The 20,109-nt window shown below is 34.7% G+C and overlaps 1 protein-coding gene across 1 annotated transcript in view; it reads left to right on the top strand.

Moving 5' to 3' along the window:
* ERBB4 (erb-b2 receptor tyrosine kinase 4) overlaps positions 1–20,109 on the top strand; it is a 674,126-nt gene that overhangs the window by 153,362 nt on the left and 500,655 nt on the right. The window lies entirely within an intron of this gene.

Below are 20,109 nucleotides of genomic sequence, written 5' to 3'. Positions count from 1 at the left end.
GCTGATGGCTGGGAGCTTGGACCAGAAGATTCCAAGTAGGAAGGGCATGAATCACTTCCACACTCCTGTTCAGTTGTTCTGTCTTCACCCAATTGCAGGAATCACTAGGGAATGCCCAGGAAGCGATTCTGCAGTTTCTATCACAGTGAAGGAAACGTAAGTGCTCCAGTGCCCAGGGGCTGTAAAGACTAAATGTCATTTCCCAAAATGCCTGCTAAGCTGAGTCATTTGGAATTACTGAATTAAATGGTTGACAATAATTATCTACAATTTGGGAGGCAGCCAGGTGCATTTATGATAGTTTTTTAGAAATTGTGGGCTTAAGAGATGGATGGAGATTGTGAGATTGAATGGTGAATGTTTGGAATAACCTAAATTATTTAAATATGAATGTGTTTTTCTGTCTTTACTCTTGTAAAGACAGAATGTCTTTTCATTCTGTCTTCTTTCATGTAACTAAATGTTTTTTTGAAGTTACTTTAAAGCAATCTCTTAATAAAGTGATGCCTGGGAGAGAGATTACCAAGAGGGAAAAAAACAAACAAACAAACAAAAAACAGTGAGAAGTTAGGACAAAGAATAGGGAAAGTTACCAAAAACACAAAAACAAACAATAGATGTGTTTTAACAACTTGATTGAAAGTTAACAAATTACTATATATATGTACGCACGTACTTACTTTAGTATCTTCTTTCTCTCTTATATTCTCACCCTCTTTTTCAAGCCAGAAAAGGACTTATTTTGTTCTTGTAACTGGGAGTTTAAGAGAAAGACTTCCAACTTGGCTCTATCCTGGGGGCACAAATGATGTTATAAAGGTTCAATTTCTTGATGCACCTCAGAAAGATTGTCTCCCTTTTGTCAGACAGAATGGCCACTGGCAGTTATCACTTTACTAACTGGAATGAAAGGAGCATGCTTCAGTCATTTTGACCTCAGCTGAATGTTGTAAAGGGATATGTCCTTTTCTGCATTTCCTCTTTTTTTCTTTCTTGATCGTACTGTTTTAGAGTCATAACATTACCCTAAATCATCTTGACTTAAAGACATCATTAAAAATTATAATGACACTCATTTAATCTTTATAGTCATCCTGGAATGGATAGGCACTCTTAAAACGTCTTTATCTTATGGTGGAATTAAGTAACTTGACTGAGATCACACAGGTATAAACTGTTTTTGTTTCTGTCTTAACTCTCACAGTCTGTTTACTTTCTTTTCTTGGAATATGCAAGCCTTAGATACATAACAATTGATATTCTGATACTTGCTTAGAAATTTAACTTCTTTTTAGCTCAGCCCTTTAGATAGTACAGTTGTTTGCTGGCTACCTCTGATATTTTACAACTTATTTTTAAAATGTAGATGATATTTGGTATCATCCACCAGATGGATACCAAACAGATGTACTCTATATAATTCTAGAAAAGAGCAAATGCAGGGCATGATCATATATATCATTGAAGCAAATTTAATTTAATTTCCTTCTGATAAAATTTCTACAGTGAAGCTATGAATGATTCACTCAACTTCAAATAACCCCTGGGGATCTTGATTCACCTTCCATCCCAAGTGGTAGGAACTCAGTTTCTGTGATATCCTGCAGCTTAACAATAAATAAATAATTATATAAATGATGGCTTTTCGGCTAAGATAAGGGATGTAAAATATTTTCAATTCTGTGAATGAGCAGGAATGAAGCTAATTAATAAAACTGTCGGGAATTTCTTTGAAGAAGTCTGTGATTAAACACAAGGCTTTATCATGCAACAATTAAATAAATTTGGCCTCAGGTATCTTTGCTCATTCCCCAGGGAATGAGTGATGAAATTCTGGTTTAGAATTATACTTTATTAGAGATTTATCTATTTTAATTGATTCAGCTTTTACTATACAACTCCAGTGGAATAGCTGATGCAAATGGCATATTATGTTAATATATAAACCTCTCATGAGTTATCTTCAATTTCAACAAAAGATGAAAACATAACCTGTTGGATGTTTTGTGAAAATGAGTGAAAAATAGTAAAAATTAAATGAACTATAATAGTTTGTATTATCAAGAATATTTTCTTATGCTAGATGAATCTTAAAATATTCTTAAATGCCCACAGGTAGGCACAGGTAAGATTTCAGAGTGAAATTTAAATAGAGTAATGTTAGTAAAGAAAAATTGATCATTTAGAAGGAGACCTCTTGGACGCCTGGGTGGCTCAGTTGGTTAAGCGACTGCCTTCAGCTCAGGTCATGATCCTGGAGACTTGGGATCGAGTCCTGCATCGGGCTCCCGGCTCGGCAGGGAGTGGGCTTCTCCCTTTGACCCTCCCCCCTCTCAGGCTCTCTCTCTCAAATAAATAAATAAAATCTTAAAAAAAAAAAAAGAAGGAGACCTCTTTGTTGTTGTTGTTGTTGTTTCTTAATTGAAGTGTAGTTGATATACAATATTACATTAGTTTAGGTGTACAACATAGTGATTGGACCAGTCTACAGTATGCTTTATTCGCCGTAAGTGTAGCCTCCATGAACCACCATACAATGTTGTTCAATACAATTTACTATATTCCCTATGCTATAACTTTCCTCCTCATGACTTATTCATTCCATAACTGAAAGTCTATATGTCCCACTCCCCTTCATCCATTTTGCCCATACCCCAACTTCACCCCTATGGTAACCATTAGTTTTTTCTCTGTATTTATGGGTCTGTTTCTGCTTTTTGTTTGTTTATTTATTTGTTTTTTTTAGAAATCCCATATAAATGAAATCATATGGTATTTGTCTTTCTTATTTTACTTAGCATAATACCCTCTAGTTCCATCCATATTGTCACAAATGGCAAGATCTCATCCTTTTTTATGGCTGAGTAATATTCCATTATCTATCTATCTATCTATCTATCCATTCATCTATTGATGGACACTTGGGTTGTTTCCATATCTTGGCTATTATAAATAATGCTGTGATAAATATAAGGATTTTTATATCTTTATGAATCAGTGTTTTTTTTCTTTGGGTAAATAGCCACTAGTGGAATTACTGGATCATATGGTATTTCTATTTTTAATTTTTTGCGGTATCTCATACTGTTTTAGGAGACCATTTTTTAATGAGAGATAATATTTCCTTTTGAGAGAAAATTTTAGTTGAAAAATAAATATAATTGAAAAATATTTTAAATATTAAATTATTAAAATATATAAAAAATAAATATTTTAAAATGCATAAACCCCAAGCACTGACTTTTTTTGAGACTATTATGGTTACTGATCATGAATGCATTGGTGTTTGTGTGAGTTCTGTTATTAATGATATATTGAAAAATTGAGTACAAGAAGTAAAATGAAATGCAGGTAAGTGAGGCCCACATTTGAGGAGGACATCCTAATATTAATAAATAGTCAAAGTCCTCTTTAGTAGCAAATTAATTTATCCTTCAGGAGAAATAATTTGAAACAAATAATATGAACTAAGTAAACAGAGTATAAATTTGTAGTTCATAAGTTGTTTTTCTGACAAAGTTGGTACCAACTCTTCCTTTGACCACGTATCTCTTTCGAATGGGGTTGGTTTGTGAAAAGAACAAGGTGTAGCTCGAAAATTCAGACCATAGAACAATGAATATTAAAACTGTGATTGAGTCTCTGTTTCAGCCTTTTTTTTTTTTTAAGATTTTATTTATTGATCTGCTACAGAGAGAGAGAGAGCAAGAGTACAAGCAGGGAGTGTGGCGGGCAGAGAGAGGAGCAGGCTCCCCGCCAAGCAAGGAGCCTGATGCGGGACTAGATCCCACCAACCTGGGATCATGACCTGAGCCAAAGGCAGCCGCTTAACTGACTGAGCCACCCAGGTGTCCCTCTGTTACAGCCTTTTATACAAATTTTTTAGTATTCTCTATAACTAAATTTAAAACCTTGGAATCAGTGAACTCAGGATTCACTGGACAAAATTGGAATAGGTTTTGATGGTATAATTTTCCTTTGTATCAGTTATTTAAGAGTGGGGTAATTATATTTATTGATTTGAGTTTTATGACCATTATAAAGAATATGTAAGAATTTGAAATATTGATTATAATAGTTTCTTATCAGCATCTTATGAATGTATATATTTCAACATAGTGATTGAATGAATACATTCTGCATGATGAAAATATTTAGGGGAATTAAATTGCTAAAATTTAAACATTAAATTGCTAAAATTATTTTTCTATAATGAGAAAATGTCATTATAGTAGAATTAAAGCTGGAAAGAATCTTGGAGTTCCTATAGGAAGTAGACTTCCTTCTTTTCAGAGTTGAAAGAAGAAGGTTTAGGTAATTTATCCATGATTGTATAGCAAATTGGCATAATTCGGAATACAACTGAGAGTTTTTAAAAAGTATCTCAGGGTTGTTCCACCATGCTCTTCTTAAAAATTATTTCATCCCTCCCGTCCCCCCGGCTACTTTATTCCCTTTCTCCTTTCTTCCTTCCTTTCCTTCCATATGCATGGAGTTCTCACTATGAGCTATCTTGGGCATTGGTGTTACAAAGCTAGAGACTAGTCTGATTGTAGCCACTGATAATAAAAATGCAAGTGTGATCTGAAACTCATTCAGACAGTAGTCTAGTTCGGCAGTGCTCAGTAAGAGCTTCCCTGGAGCCACTGAGCAATAGGATAAGAATTGCCTTAGTATTTAATTCAGACCTCCTTTCTCAATTACTCCTAGAGGGTTTCTACAACCCTAACTGTGTGAATATAGTAAAGCCTAAATTGTATTGAGAAAGACCTAATACACACTTAGAAGGAAAAAAGTATACAGAGTTTAGTACACAATTAGCATAAATATTCTTACATATAATAAACCATAAATGATATGCAGTGGTTTCAGGCTTTTCTCATTAAAGAACTTGAACATTTCTAGGTAAAGAGATATTATTTGTTCAAACCTAATGGATTTCTACTTCTCTAAAATATTGCTCAGATTCCTGGGGACATCCAGCTCTGCATATAATGGGATATCTTTTTAATTTTTGATTGGAGTTATTAATATCATTGGCAGTTGTCTTAAGTTTTGTCACTACCTTGCTAATGAAAGCATGCTTTCATATGCTTTTGAAATACTAGGTGATGTCAAGCTTCTCTGCATCTCTGTTCTATTTTTTTTTTATTATTATTATGTTCAGTTAGCCAGCATATAGAACATCATAAGGTTTATTGTAGTGTTCAACGATTCATTAGTTGCATATAACACCTAGTGCTCATCCCAACACATGCCCAACCCGGCTACCTCATCCCCCCCACCGCCCCTCCCTTCTGTAACCCTCAGTTTGTTTCCCGGAGTCCAGAGTCTCTCATGGTTTGTCTCCCTCTCTGATTTCTTCCCATTCAGCTTTCCCTCCCTTCCCCTGTGGTCCTCTGTGCTATTCCTTACGTTCCACATACGAGTGAAACCATATGATAATTGTCTTTCTCTGTTTGACTTATTTCACTTAGCGTAATCCCCTCCAGTTCCATCCACATCGATGCAAATGGTGGATATTCATCCTTTCTGATGGCTGAGTAATATTCCATTGTATATATATATACCACATCTTCTTTATCCATTTGTCTGTTGAACGGCATCTTGGTTCCTTCCACAGTTTGGTGCCTCTCTGTTCTGATTCAAGAATTTTGTGAGGGGAATGGAGGGGAGAAATGAACTTTGTGTCCTGCATTTGTTCTGTTTCAATATTTCAATAGTGCTTCCCCATTTGTATTATCTACTCTAAAGTGAAAAAAAAAGGAAAGAAAAAGAAAAAAAGAAGAAAGAAAATGGAGGCTTTAAGCCATTTTGTTTGCAAGAAAATATATATTACTAACTTGGGTTTGGCTCTAATTTGAATGGGTCACTCACTGGCTAGAAATGTAATTTCTTTTTTGAATTGGAAAGAGCAACGTAAGGGGATGAGTGGTGACAAATACAAAGGAAACAGTCACTTGGTCATTGGATAATTACTTATGTGACAGTCAAGTGTCACCCCATCCTCCTCTCCCCAAAAAAAATCTTGAAGAAAAAAGAAGTAAATACAGAGCTTAAGAAGTCACTAATTTTACTCTCATTGGTATTGTGATGTGGAAACTTAGAAACCCTCTATGGCTTTATCACTTTATCCAATCCAATGGTCATTTGCAGTTTATGATTTTAAAATGTTCAATACATATGGACAAATGACAAAAGTATATCAGAACAAGAATTAAAATATGTTTACAAAATTTTTATTAAAGACTAGTTTAAAGCAATCAGAAACTGGCGGGATGAAGTATTCTGAGGCAATCTCTACTCTGTGTATTTCATATTCCATGCTATTCATTAAAAATGCCCTCATATTAAGCATGGCCTTTTTGGCTCTGACTAAAGACTCTATTAAAGCTTATGTTCTTAATATTTGTCATTGTAAAATTTGGGGGAACTGGCAAAGCGATTCCTGAAATGATGCTTCATTTGCTTCACTATCAAGTGCTAGAAAAACTATTTTCATGAACTGTGCCCCCAAACCATTCACGGTAAAAACTTGAGGGTGTTTTCATTGAAGCTTGTGCTGTACATCTGAAAAACCAATGATGCCTAAAGGAGTTTGGAATCACAAGTTTGTGAGATTAAAAAAAAAAAAGGCAAAGAATACTCAGTTTGAAGGAGAAAGTGCAAGAAAATGAGTTTTTAAAGGAGTTTGACATTTTTTGTTATATTACTTTAGTGTGGAAGTAAATGTGCATATCCTTCATAGATCATAGGAATTTTTAAATGTGTAATTATGTAATTTAATGTAATAACTATGTAGCCTAAATGCAGCCTAAAAAATGGTTGATATTTTATCAGTCTCTAGATTGTTTTACATAGTTAGGATCACTACAGGGAAAGAAAAAAAATATTCCAAATGATTAAGTAACTTTAGCCTATTATTGAATCAAAGATATAAAATAATATATGCTATGTGTGATGATAACCTGCACATTTTTAACTAATATATTACTAAGATAAAATGTGCTAATTTCATGAGAAAACAATATAACTGAATTCCAAATTATGCTAGTTTGGTTTCCTCTTGACTATACTTTGATGCTGGAAGGCATTGCATTATATGTTTATGAGTTTCAGAGCATATTCTGAGTATATTCCTTGTATCTCTATTTATCAATGAAATGTACTTTTGATCCTTTCCTAGTGTGTTCTCTGTTGCTTGCTTGCTTGCTTTTTTTAAAGATTTATTTATTTATTTGAGAGAGAGCACGCACAGGAAGGTCAGAGGAGAAGGAAAGAGAATCTCAAGCAGACTCCACGGAGCCTGGAGCCCATCGCAGGGCTCAGTCTCACAACTCTGAGATCCCAAACTTGAGATCATGACCTGAGTTGAAAACCAAGAGTCAGTGGCTTAACCAACTCTGCCACCCAGACACACCCTCTCTTGCTTTCTTAGTAAAGCTAATTTGACCATCATCCCATCATCCATGGACCCTTGCGTATAAATTTTCAAGATGTTGCTATTTCTTTAGTAATTCTCCATTTTATCTACCAAGTGTATGAATGGTAATTAGAAGATTGGAAGATGGAGGAGCTCCTGGGTGGCTCAGTCTGCCTTCGGCTCAGGTCATCATCCCAGGACCCTGGGACTGAGCCCCATGTTGGGCTCCCTGCTCAGCCAGGAGTCTTCTTCTCCCTCTGTCCCTGCTTGTGCTCTCTCAGTTGCTCACTCTCTCTCTCAGATAAGTAAATAAAATCTTTAAAAAGTTTGGAAGATGGAAATACTTGAGTTTTTCTCTGCATTGTATCATAATTTGCTGATGTATCTCACTTCAAAGTTATCAAAATTCTTTATCTCTCTGTAACATTTACATAACACTTTCTACCTTAAGTGCATTCCTACTGCAGTTCCCTATTACATGCCAAGCTTTTAGAAAGGAGATTGTTAGTTTTATTCATCTAGATAATTCCCAAACAAAGCCTAGACCTGGCACTTAGCAAGCACTCATTAAATACATACTGAATGAGGGAATAAGGAATGAATGAATGGTCTATTTTGAACAAATTCAACAAAGTTAAGATTTTGAATAACTGTCTCTCTATATGTGTAAAATATAGGCAGAGGAAATATTCAAGCATTTTTCCTCTTATAATCCTATGTCAGAAGTTGAGGGTTATAAATAGAATCTTCAGTCCATTAAACCCAATGTAATAAATATTGAATAATTACCATATTATAAATGAAGTATAATGCTAGGTACTGCACAGGAGATTGCTATTAAAAAAATAAAAACAAAAACAAAACATACATAGTCTAATTAAAGCTCATGACCAAGATTGTGAGGCCAATAAAATTATACAAATGGTACTAATGATCCTAAAATTCATTTTAATTCCATGAGCATACATTTGCTCTGTCTATATCTCTATCTATATCATCTATATCTATGTCTGTCTATATCATTAGCTTCTATAATGATATAATTCAGATAAAATTGAGCAAAATATGTTCTGAAGTGTATAATACTTTTAGAGAAATGTACAGTATTGATTTTTCAAGTAGCATTTTCAAAATTTTAACATAATACTTAAAAATATACAGACAAAAGTAAATACCTAATGGAACCTAAGCACCTATATAAAATAGAGTATTTTCAAATACCTTAAAAATATTAATTGCCTCATGTCACTAAGAGTGATGTTTTATTTTTATCCATTTTCATGTTTTAAAATAAATTTAATATTGAAAGATTTTTTTAAATTTAGATTATTGAAATATAATGGCATTTTGCATTTCTTCCTTAAACATCACCTTATTTTTTATACATATGAATAAAAGCAAATACATTTATAAATGTTTATTAAAACATATATAGAAACCAATGGCTTTTTAAATTATGTGATATATTCTGTGAGAGGGATTTTTTTCAAGTTTCAATATTACCTCAATTATTTGGAATGTCAAATTCTGTGTTTTTTAAATTTCTTTTGAAAATAGTATTGACTTTATTTTCTACTTTGAATTACCTTATCATTTAAAAAAAGAACCTGTGCTTTGGTTGATTTTAGTTGTTTTATTTGTACTCCAATCTCTGAAGTAAAATGGAAAAGTAGAAGTGTTACTTCAGGAAATATCTTTCAACACCAGAGCATTTATTCAAATATGATTTTTTCAGACAAATTTTTTTGACAGTAGCATTTTTATAGCTTTATGGTAATCAAAAGGAACTAAAGCAAAACAGATTATATTATTCACATCTATGAGTTACTAACATTATTGTCAATGATTTTAAACTATCACTTTTTTCCTTTTCAAATAAGGTATTTATTTTGTTACCATTATAAAGATAATAGTAATCATAGTAATTATAAAGATAATAGTAACATCACTCCTGACATATGTAGCAGGCATTTTTGGGTAAAATACTGAGAATATTGGTCTCATGTTAGAAAATGTAACGATATTTCCTATACAGTCCTTAATGCACAAAATGTTTTCATATGATGCCCCTCTCCTCCTTCCCCTTTTCGTGGTAATGCAGGAGCAATTAATTATAAAAATTAGGTAATCACCAATGGCCTTGTGTTTGTTCAATATAGATGTCAGTCTATGTGAAGGAAGTGTAGTATAATTGAACAAATCAAATCAGACATGTCTTTAAAAGAAAAGGTACAATGGTGATAATGGTAATTGTTTGATAGTCTATGTAAAAGCATTGAGCACGGTGCCAGCTGTATAATAGAGACTCCTAAAGGTACTCAGTTGTAAGAACGGTAGTGATCGTGGTATGAGTCCCACTGGTAGTTGTAGTGTTGTGAATAACAGCAGGAGAAGTTAATTTGAGCAGCAGAAAAACATCCTCCCGCAGAAAACTTAATCCCCATGACCTAATTTGTTTTATCTATCTTTTCATACATGGACACTTTCTAAAAGGGATTCGAGGTAACTGTGTCAGCTAAACAGATGTTAGCATGAATTATTCCATAAGTTTCATATCCACATGTCAGCTAGTAGAGATCATATCAGAATATTAGGATTGGGACCTGCTTAAGGAAATTAATGTAGGATTAAAAAAGCAAGTTCTAGGAAAGGGAGGTGAAATGTTTTCAGGGGTATAATTCAAGAGTACTAAAGCAAATGTCATGTATGTCATTATTTTATTAATATCAGTTCCTTTCTAAGATTCTTGTAGTTCATGAATGTAAAGCCTCAGAGCATTTTATAATTTAACATAATTCTGGAAAAGTCAGTTGAAATTTAGTAAATTATTTCAGAATTTGCCAATTCAGAAGATACCAATTGAAGGTTAAATGTGATATTTATGTTGAAAAGCTTTGTAAACTGCAATGTACATATAAAACACTAGTGCTATGATGATGTTGATGAAGGTGATGAAAATAAGGATTGGAATAGGATTGAGTAAGTACCCATATTCATACTCTAGGAGATATTGATGCCTCTGATGCTACCTAGTAGCCACTCTTAGGAGTATAATCCATTGTTGTCAACTCCGCTGAAGCCTGGTGTGGTTAATAAGTCCATCCTTTTTCGTGAGGACAGAGAAACCCTGTGTATCTTTGTTGGTTGGTTTAAAGGGAATGCCATAAATGAGAATAACTAAAAAGAGGATCACAAACATTTGTCTATTGCATGTGCAAGAAGTTAGGAGGAGACTGTTCATTTTTTCATTTGTTCCTATCAAAGAGACATTGTTATTTTTATATTTAAATTAGTTTGGTCACTGAGTACAGCTTGGACACTATAAAATGTATTTTTTTTTCTAGTGAAAAATACCTTTTTAGAGAGAGAGGAGAATTATGCCTCTTAAGGAAATGGCTGACATTGTTTGTTTATAAATTTGTTTATAAATATAACCTCTTAGACTTAATGTCCCTGAGTTGCATTTGGCAAGCTTTTTAACAGTGAATGAAAAAAATCAACGTAGAAGGATTTGCTACTGCAACATTAGGTTACAAAGTGAAAAAAGGAGAAAGAGAACACATATTTTTGTATAATTTACTCATGTGAATGGATATTTATTTATCCAGCCAGCCACCATTCATCCAGCCGTCTCTGTCAGTCTGTCTGCATAGCTATTTTTCTACCTGCTTATACTTTAGGATACATATAATGATAAATTTAGGTTAAGAAATATATATTAATATAAGAATATTAATTTAAATCTTCATTATATATACATATATATAATGGATCATGTTAACAGTATACTAGCAGACTCTTTCACTACTTCTAGAAACCTCCCAAGGCAACTTTACAAACAATAAAACTTAATGCTTGCCTCACATTAATTAAGTCAATACCAGGGTTTCTCAATTTCAGTACTATTGACATTTTGGACGTGAAAATTCTTTGTTGGGGGCAAGCAAGGACTGTCCTGTGCATGTATGATGTTTACTAGCATCCCAGATCTCCACTCACAAGAAGCCATAGCACCCTCCCCCCCAGTGTGATAACTATAAATGTCTCCAGACAATGCCAAATGCCCTTTGAGTAGCAAACACCCCCAGCTGAGAATCACTGTTTTATATCTATGCAAAGAATAATCTAAACTGACACCCACAAATATATATGAAATCACAGGTGCTACATAATTTATTTTTAAGTTAAGAACATATTGAATGCATGAGGAATTATATCAGACACGTGTACCTACTATCCAGATTTAACAGATATACAGATAATAATATTATTTAAAAGAATTTGTAAAAGAGAATATGTTGATTTAGCTTCAGATAGCCAAATATCCATATAGTATTAGGGAAAATTCTCTCCACAGAATTGTTCTTTATCCCAGTTAATGACAACCCCACCTACCAAGTCTCCTAGGCTAAAAACTGCAGGCATGTCCTGTTTCTTTTCTTCCTTAATCCCCGTATCTAGTTAAGTTACTAAAATATTTGTTACACTGCCTCAGAAAGATGGCTTCAGTCTCGCTCTTGCTATTCTATATTCACTGCCATCAGCCTCTCTTACCTGGCAAGAATTTCCTAACTTTTTATACTGGAAATAGGCAGATAATTCTACAAAATATACCATAGTTTAGTTTACCTGTATGTAGCATCATTAAACCCCCATTGCCTGAAAGATGAAAATCTGAAATCCTACATAACTTTTGTTCCAGTTAAGTCCCCTGTCCTCCTCACCTCATTTTCCACTCAGGACTTTAAGACCTGTGAGCACATCAGGCTTTCTTTCTCAAGGCAGTTTCCCATTAGACATGTTACCCTCTCTGCCTAGATTTCACAAGTGTGCCTTATTAACGTATTCAGTTCCTCAGTTTAACTAGAGAGAATTTGATAGCAAGGAATACCATGCAATCTGAAATTTTTCTGTTCTTAAACTTCAGATATAAAATGATAAGGTATAGAGATGTAAAGGGACACTTGTATGTGCTTCCTTGTTTTTTTTTTTCTACTTAATGACTTCTTTTTTATAAACTTTATATTATAAATATAACACAGATACTGAAAACATCACAAAACAAATGCATAGCTTAAGGAGTTTTTAAAAGATATACTCTCTTGTAACTTTCAATATACTCAAGAAATAGCACTTTGCTTGCCACACAAGAAACTCAACTCTGTGCCCCAACTCAAACCCTTTCCTCTACAAAGGTAATCGCCATCCTTACTCATAAAAACCTGCTTTCTTGTGTCTCTTTATAATTTGATAAGTACCCAAGTATGCATCCCTAGACACTATAGTTTGGCCTTTGAAAGATTTTTAAATCTCTTAAGACTTAATTACAGGTTCTTCTCCCTCCTCCACCCCTTATAATTTATCTATTCAATCCTGAGGTATCTTTTCTGTAGCGTTTTCCAGAGCCTGAGTGTTGTAGGTTGCTTACTCCTGATAGAGTTCAATATGGTTTCTTTGTCTTCTATACTTCCTCCAAATGGGCAGTTGGATCCCAACACTGTCATATTCATGTTTCATCCCTTTGCAGAAACCGAAAGTGGTGGCATTTGCTCAGCCAGAGGCATCAAACGACTGGTTGTTGTCAAGAACTGTCAAGGGTCGGGTGCCTGAGTGGCTCAGATGGTTAGGCGTCTGCCTTCGGCTCAGGTCGTGGTCCTGGAGTCCTGGGATCAAGTCCGTGTCTGGCTCCCTGCTCCTTGGGAGCCTGCTTCTCCCTCTGCCTATCTCTCTCTTTCTCTCTCTCTCTGTCTCTCATGAATAAATAAATAAAATCTTTAAAAAAAAAGAACTGTCAAGGGTCTGACAAGTTAGCCTGCCAGTTTTGTTGGCAGAAGACCTGAGACTCCATGGTACAGCAGGAGCTTCATGTTTACATTGTTTCCTCTTGCCCCTGGGGCAATTCCTGGGGCCAGGGGGCAGGGAGGTTATTGGGAAGTGGGCACAGGTAGATACTGTACACAAAATGGATTTGTGTCACAGTTGAGAAACTCTGAGCTTAGGACACCCTAATCTTCTAAAGGGAGGTATTAGCTAGCAAATTTGCCTTCTGCCATGAGAGAGACTATCATTATATCCCAATACTGTTTGCTAGCCATGCATCCTTAAAGAATTTGCTTTGTTTCCACCTCCATTTCTAGTGGGCCCAGTAGTGGTACTCAGTCCTTTTACATTAAGATTGTTTTGTCATACTTGAATTGTTCATTCATGAACAGAATCTCAATTGATTCTACACATCCTTTTGAAAAGACCTCTAGTTTCTTGACACCTATGAGAATGATATTTTAAACTTTTACGGGGTTTTGGGGGGCACATTTTAGCATATTTTGAATTTAGAAATATCAGAATCATGCTGCAATTACTTTTGAAAGGTGTTCTGGATTAGATAATATTTTTGTCATAAAAAGGAGGATGTGATTCTTAAGTTACAATTTTAGACCATGTTGCAATGGATATTACTTTCAATAGGAAGTAATAGTCACCAATTTTTGAAAGAAATAACTTAAAATGATTGGGATTTTGAAATCTGGAATAAGACAGATATTATTTTTCTTTAAAAAAAATATTTCGGCGTGCCTGGGTGGCTCAGTCGTTAAGCGTCTGTCTTTGGCTCAGGTCATGATCCCAGGGTCCTGGGATCGAGCCCCTCATCAGACTCCCTGCTCCACGGGAATCCTACTCCTCCCTCTCCCACTCCCCCTGCTTGTGTTCCCTCTCTTGCTGTGTCTCTGTAAAATAAATAAATAAAATCTTAAAAAAAATATTTCTTGGAGTGCCTGGGTGGCTCAGTTGGTTAAGCGTCCATTTCTTGATTTTGGCTCAGGTCATGATCTTAGAGTGGTGAGATTGAGCCCCACCTGGGCTCCGCACTGGGCATGGAGCCTGCTTAAGATTCTCTCTCTCCCTTTCCCTCCACACCTCCCCCCCCCAACTTATGCACACACGTGCTCTGTGCTCTGTCTCTCTCTCTAAAAATAATAATAATAAATAAAAATTAAAATTAAAAATAATGCTTCCTTTTTTTGTCTATGTGATTTTAGGCAAATTATTTAACTTTAGTTTTTTATCTATATGATAGTACTTAAAGCGTTCGTGCTACCAGAATATAAGACATAAGTGCCTCACATACAGAAAACACTATGTAAATAAGTTAATATAATTATTACAAGTAGTAAATAGCCACTTAGAAAATTGTGGCTTGCATAAGGATACTTAAATATGAAAGCATTTTAATTTCTAGTCTCCAAACCCCTGATCTCAATTTATGTTATTGTCTGTAGTCCTGATTGTACTTATAGATGTCCATGCTCTATTTATTTGAATTGAATTGAATATTAAGAACACATAAGTAACATAAGACATTGTTGTCACTGGATGACATGACTCATGCAAGTATTTATTCTTTATAAATTAATTAAGCCTTTTGCTTTCTGTTTTTACTGCCAGATATTTAGACAGATATTAAAATGTATTTTGGCAGTCTTGTCAAATCCAAGCTTGATACTTTGGCTTTCCTATTTCTGAAATCACTCACCCTTTTCATTTAAAAAATCACAACAGACTAGTCACAAAAGCAGTCACCTCTAACTTCTGAATCATCAAAGGCCATTTCCCATATGTTTTCCAAAAGAGGCAGCTGTTGTTATACATCATTTCATGAAATCCCATTTTCCTCCTTTAAATTTTGAGAGGGGAAAAAAATCTTATAAAAGCTCTCAGGCAGGGTGCCTGGGTGGCTCAGATGGTTAAGCGTCTGCCTTCGGCTCAGGTCATGATCCCAGGGTCCTGGGATCGAGTCCCGCATCGGGCTCCCTGCTCAGCAGGAGAGCCTGCTTCTCCCTCTGCCTCTCTCTCTCTCTCTCTCTCATGAATAAATAAAAATAATTTAAAAAAATGCTCTCAGACATAAAACTGTCACTCTCAAATGTACTTGAAATGGTAACAAGCAGTTTTCTCATCTAAACTTTGGTGATATGCAGTTATTCCTTTAGACACAGAGAAACACAGAGAGATATAGAGAAACACAGTTTTATATATCCTAGGCAGTATAGGCAGTGTATTGAAGAAGAGTAAAGATTCTGGATTCAGAAAAAACAATGACAATTAATACTGAGAGCCTGCTGTAAGCCAGATCTTTTCTTATGTAACTTGTAAGGATTTACTTCTCAGAATAATCCAGAGAATTTGTGATCTTAGTATCCCCGTATTGGAGATGAAAGAACTGAGGCATGGAAGAATAAATAATTCATCCAACATAATACTGCTAAATGCTAGAATATGAACCCAGGTAGTGTATTTATTTGCTAGGGTTGCCATAACAAAATACCACAGACCAGGTAGCCTAAACAGAAGTTTATTTTTCTCACAATTCTGGAGTCTTGAAATCTGAGATCAAGAAATCAACAAGGTTGTTTGCTTCTGAGGCCTTTCTCACAGACTTGAACATCAATATTCTTGTCTTCTTTGTATGTATGTCTGTGTTCTAATTTCCTCTTCTTTTTAAGGACACCAGTCATATTGGATTAAGGTCACCCTAGTGACCTCATTTTAATTTAATTACCTTTTTAAAGACCCTACTCCAAATATGGTCACATTCTGAGATACTGGGAGTTAGGATTTCAACCATAAATTTTGAGGGATCACAGTTGAGCCCATAACAGGCAATCTAACTTGTGTCCACACCTTTATGAACTATATAGCACCTTTTTTAATTTATAAATTTTAATATCAAATATATATATGCTTGCATATCATTTCCCAATCCTAAACTATACAAAATATTTGCAAATATTTGCCATAATTATACTAACAATAAAAGTATAATGAAATTGATCATTTTTTGAAGAAGATCTTCAACTTTTAAGAACTTAGAAGGAATTTGTCCTATTTTTCAGAAGAGAAATTAAGGTTAAATAACTTGTGCAGGTCAATAAGTAATGGAGACAAAAGTCAGACTAATACCTGTCAGACTGCAGCATCCAAATTTAATCAATGGACTGCATTGCCCTAAGCAGTTTGATTTTCTATGGAGGAAAATGCTCATCACATGTACAATGTGTATAAAAATTACACTTTAATTCATGTGTAGGCTCAGTTGTATGAAAATGCTGACAATTAATAATTTCTTTTTGATTTAAGTTGTATCTATAATTAATCAAAGTTTAATTCAAAGGTCTCCAGATACTCTTACTATTTTGCATTTATGCAGTGTATCTAATTTCAGTTAAAATTCAATTCCCTAAATCACTAAAGCTTAATGTGTATATCTGATGGGAAAAGAACGAATTCAATACTATATTTTAAATAGTTGTAAAAGAGTGTCAGTTTAGAATTCAGGTTTAAAAATGTAGACCGATCTGTATAAACACATGGAAAAGAAAAAACTATATACATACACACACACACACACACACACACACACACATATTTTAAATTATAAGAGAAATGAAATTTTTAACAGTACAGATTTTTTTTAATATAGAGACACTTAAAATTGAGATTTGTATATGATTATGTAAATGAATCTACAAAAGCTCCCTATTTAACTTGTGGAAACTAACTCTGATATAACAAGTCTATGATACAGGGATATAACTGAGCTAGGTCAGGAGATGAAGGACCATTTGGGAATGGAAGCCTGAAGGGGGCCTGTTAAGAACTCTCTGGCCAGCTAAGACAGAAATAAAGGACAAAGAAAAAGATGATAACTTTGGGAGAGTTAAGTTGTCCTCTTTTCAGTTGAACTAAAGTGTTCACTACTAGGGTTAAGAGCTGGCTAAGTGGCCAGTGATGGTGAATGAAAGGCCTGTAGATTCTTAGGAAGTTAAGGATTATAATAGCACTAGCACCCAAAAGACTGGCTAGTAATGGCTGGGAGTTAGCAGTTTTGCTGGGAAGAATTGGATCAGATTCTTTGCCCCCTCCCCCAGTGTTATTTCATGCCAGGTAAAATGAGCATGAATTCAACTCTACCACAGTCAGGTACATGACATTTCCCATTTCTCGATTTTCCCAAATCTAATCAGATCAGACTTTGAGTGCCTGCTTGCCAGGGTAGCATAATCCCTGGAGTTTTAAGGAACCTGGGAAAACTGAAAGCAAGACTCCAAAGTCAAATATGCCATCACATTTGGAGATGTCACATGGGAATGAGGTATATAGTCAGTCGAACTCTATTTCTACATGCAGCAGGAATATGTAATGTTTGCTATATGCTTATTATTTCCCAGTAAATTTCTTAATATTATGTCATAGTTAAGAATGTTCTCTACTTTATAAATTCCCAGTCTTGTTGTAAGGGGCAGGGACAGAAATTAATTGCCTATGGAAACTTAATGGAAAACCTTAGTGATAGAGAGGTTACAATTTGCTACTACATTTGTCACTGTCAGAGAACACATAAATTCTATAGTCATTACCAGCAGAGGGGCTTTCCTCCCCCCCCTTCCATAGTTCTCTGCTCCCTACTCTTCGCTGTAATACTACGGATTTAATTTCAAGTCTACTGATTGTAAGTAATCACTGTTTTATTTGTGGAGGTCTTGACTGATGGAGTATGTTAGTATTATTTGAGGATGATACCTAATTGGGTATGAGTACATAAGACACTGGGGAAGAAGCTAAGAATTCAGAACTGTTTTGACTAGCTGCAGAAGGTGTTAACAAGAGTAAATAGGTTTATTTTCAAAGGGATGATTAAAGAAAAATATCTAACAAACCTGGATTTGATACATAATTTGAGTAGGAAAAATGTTGAGGAGACAGAGTTTTATACATGTAGCCAAGAATGTATAATTGCTTTTAATGTGCATAACATTGTTCCTAAACACTGATTAAATATTCAGGAATCATGAGGTATTGCAATCACTTAAATCTTAAGTGGATGAAGGAACATTTAAGGAAATATTACTATTCTCACTAGGATCAAATTAGAACCAACTAAAATAAAAGAATAAGGAAATTGTGTCAAATACAAAAAAATTAACAGTTGTTATAAGAATTGTGAAATGAAATAGAGATTTAAAAATAAAGATTGATTTTTCTTGAATGATCTGCAGGTAAAGCCCAGTGAAGCAGTCCAATCTCTTCTAATTTTGATTGAATGACATCCATTGAAAATCCTGGGAACATTATAATTTCAGATTTCATATTTTTTCTTGAAATATTTTATGGGAGAACAGTATAAATTTCTATTCTTTAGAGCAAACCATGTATTTTTTCTGGATTTATTGCTCATATGGATATATTGCTAATATGGGAAGCTGGTCAAATTTCTTTTTTTTTTTTTTCTCATTTTTTTGGTTTCCATCATCAAATGCTCTAAGCAGAACAAATCATCCCTTGGGTTAGAAAAGTTCTGAAGCATTTAAGGCTTTAATGATCTTCAATTATATTCACTTCTTGAACAAAGCAGCTGTAGAAGCATACATTGACAATGGAAATCAATCAGTTTCAGACAGCAGAAACTTACAACAGAAGGAGAGAGATATGTCTTTAGGTGGGTATTCACTCTTCAGTTGACAAAATAGGCAGTTTCCTGGAACTAAATGTACTGAGCCAGAACCAGAGTCAGGATTTTCTTTTTGTTGGGGCATTCTGATGATTTCTACTTACCACTGTGGTCCTTGGGCACAAGTCATGATTATGTTGTTCAATGTTTTTATTAGCAGAAAGTTCATAAAATCATTTTCAATGGAAAACAATATATGAAAAGACCGTAAGCATTGTTTTCTACTTTTCAATTCTACTTCATTCAACAGCCATTATTGAATGTCTGTTCAGTGCCAGAGTCTGTACGAAAGGCTATAACATACACAGAAACAGTATAAGGAACCAGTTCTGTAATTTAGGAATAAATTACAAGTTGAAGAGGCAAGATATAAAAAGATATAAGGGGGGGCGCCTGGTTGACTCAGTCAGTAAAGCATCTGCCTTTGGCTCAGGTCCTGATCCCAGGATTCTGGGATCAAGCCCCAGGTTGGGCTCTCTGCTCAGTGGGGAGTCTGCTTCTCACTCTTCCTCTCCCTCTGCCTCTCTTCCCCCTGCTCATGTTCTCTCTCTCTCTGTCTCAAATAAATAAAATCTTAAAAAAAAAAAAAGATATAAAGGTTACATAACAAAGATTAAAGCCAATGGTTCTTCTGTAATAAAGTTATAATTATTTTTATTTTCAAATCAGATTGTTTACAGATAGTTTTGGCTATTATCAGAAATAATAATATTTGTAATTGATAGCATCTATTGAACACTTACTATTTGCCAGACACTTTTCTTTAGCTTTTTGGGGTTTTTTTTAGGATTTTATTTATTTATTTGAGAGAGAAAGAGAGAGAGAGCAGGGGAAGGAGCAGAGGGAGAGAGACAAGGAGACTTCACACTGAGCATGGAGCCTGATGCGGGGCTCGATGAGCCTGAGATCATGACCTGAGCCGAAATCAAGAGTTGAAGGCTTAACTGACTGAGCCACCCGGGTCTCCCTAGACACTTTTTGTAAGTGTCTTATAAAATCTTTTTAATAGAGTTATTGCTATCTTTTATTTTAAAATAAGGAAACTGAGGCTCAGTGAGGGTAAACAATTTTAACAAGACTACAAAGTCAGTAAGTGTGAAGGCTGGTAAGTGTGAAGTGTTTTGAGCTCAGCTTTGCTTGGCAGTTGAGCCCACATTTCTTACCATTATTCTAAGAGTCT

The sequence above is a fragment of the Neomonachus schauinslandi genome, chromosome 3 (genome assembly GCF_002201575.2).
Source record: "Neomonachus schauinslandi chromosome 3, ASM220157v2, whole genome shotgun sequence".
NCBI lineage: Eukaryota > Metazoa > Chordata > Mammalia > Carnivora > Phocidae > Neomonachus > Neomonachus schauinslandi.
The sequence above is the reverse complement of the archived record's forward strand: the minus strand, read 5'-3'. Positions and strand labels throughout refer to the sequence as shown.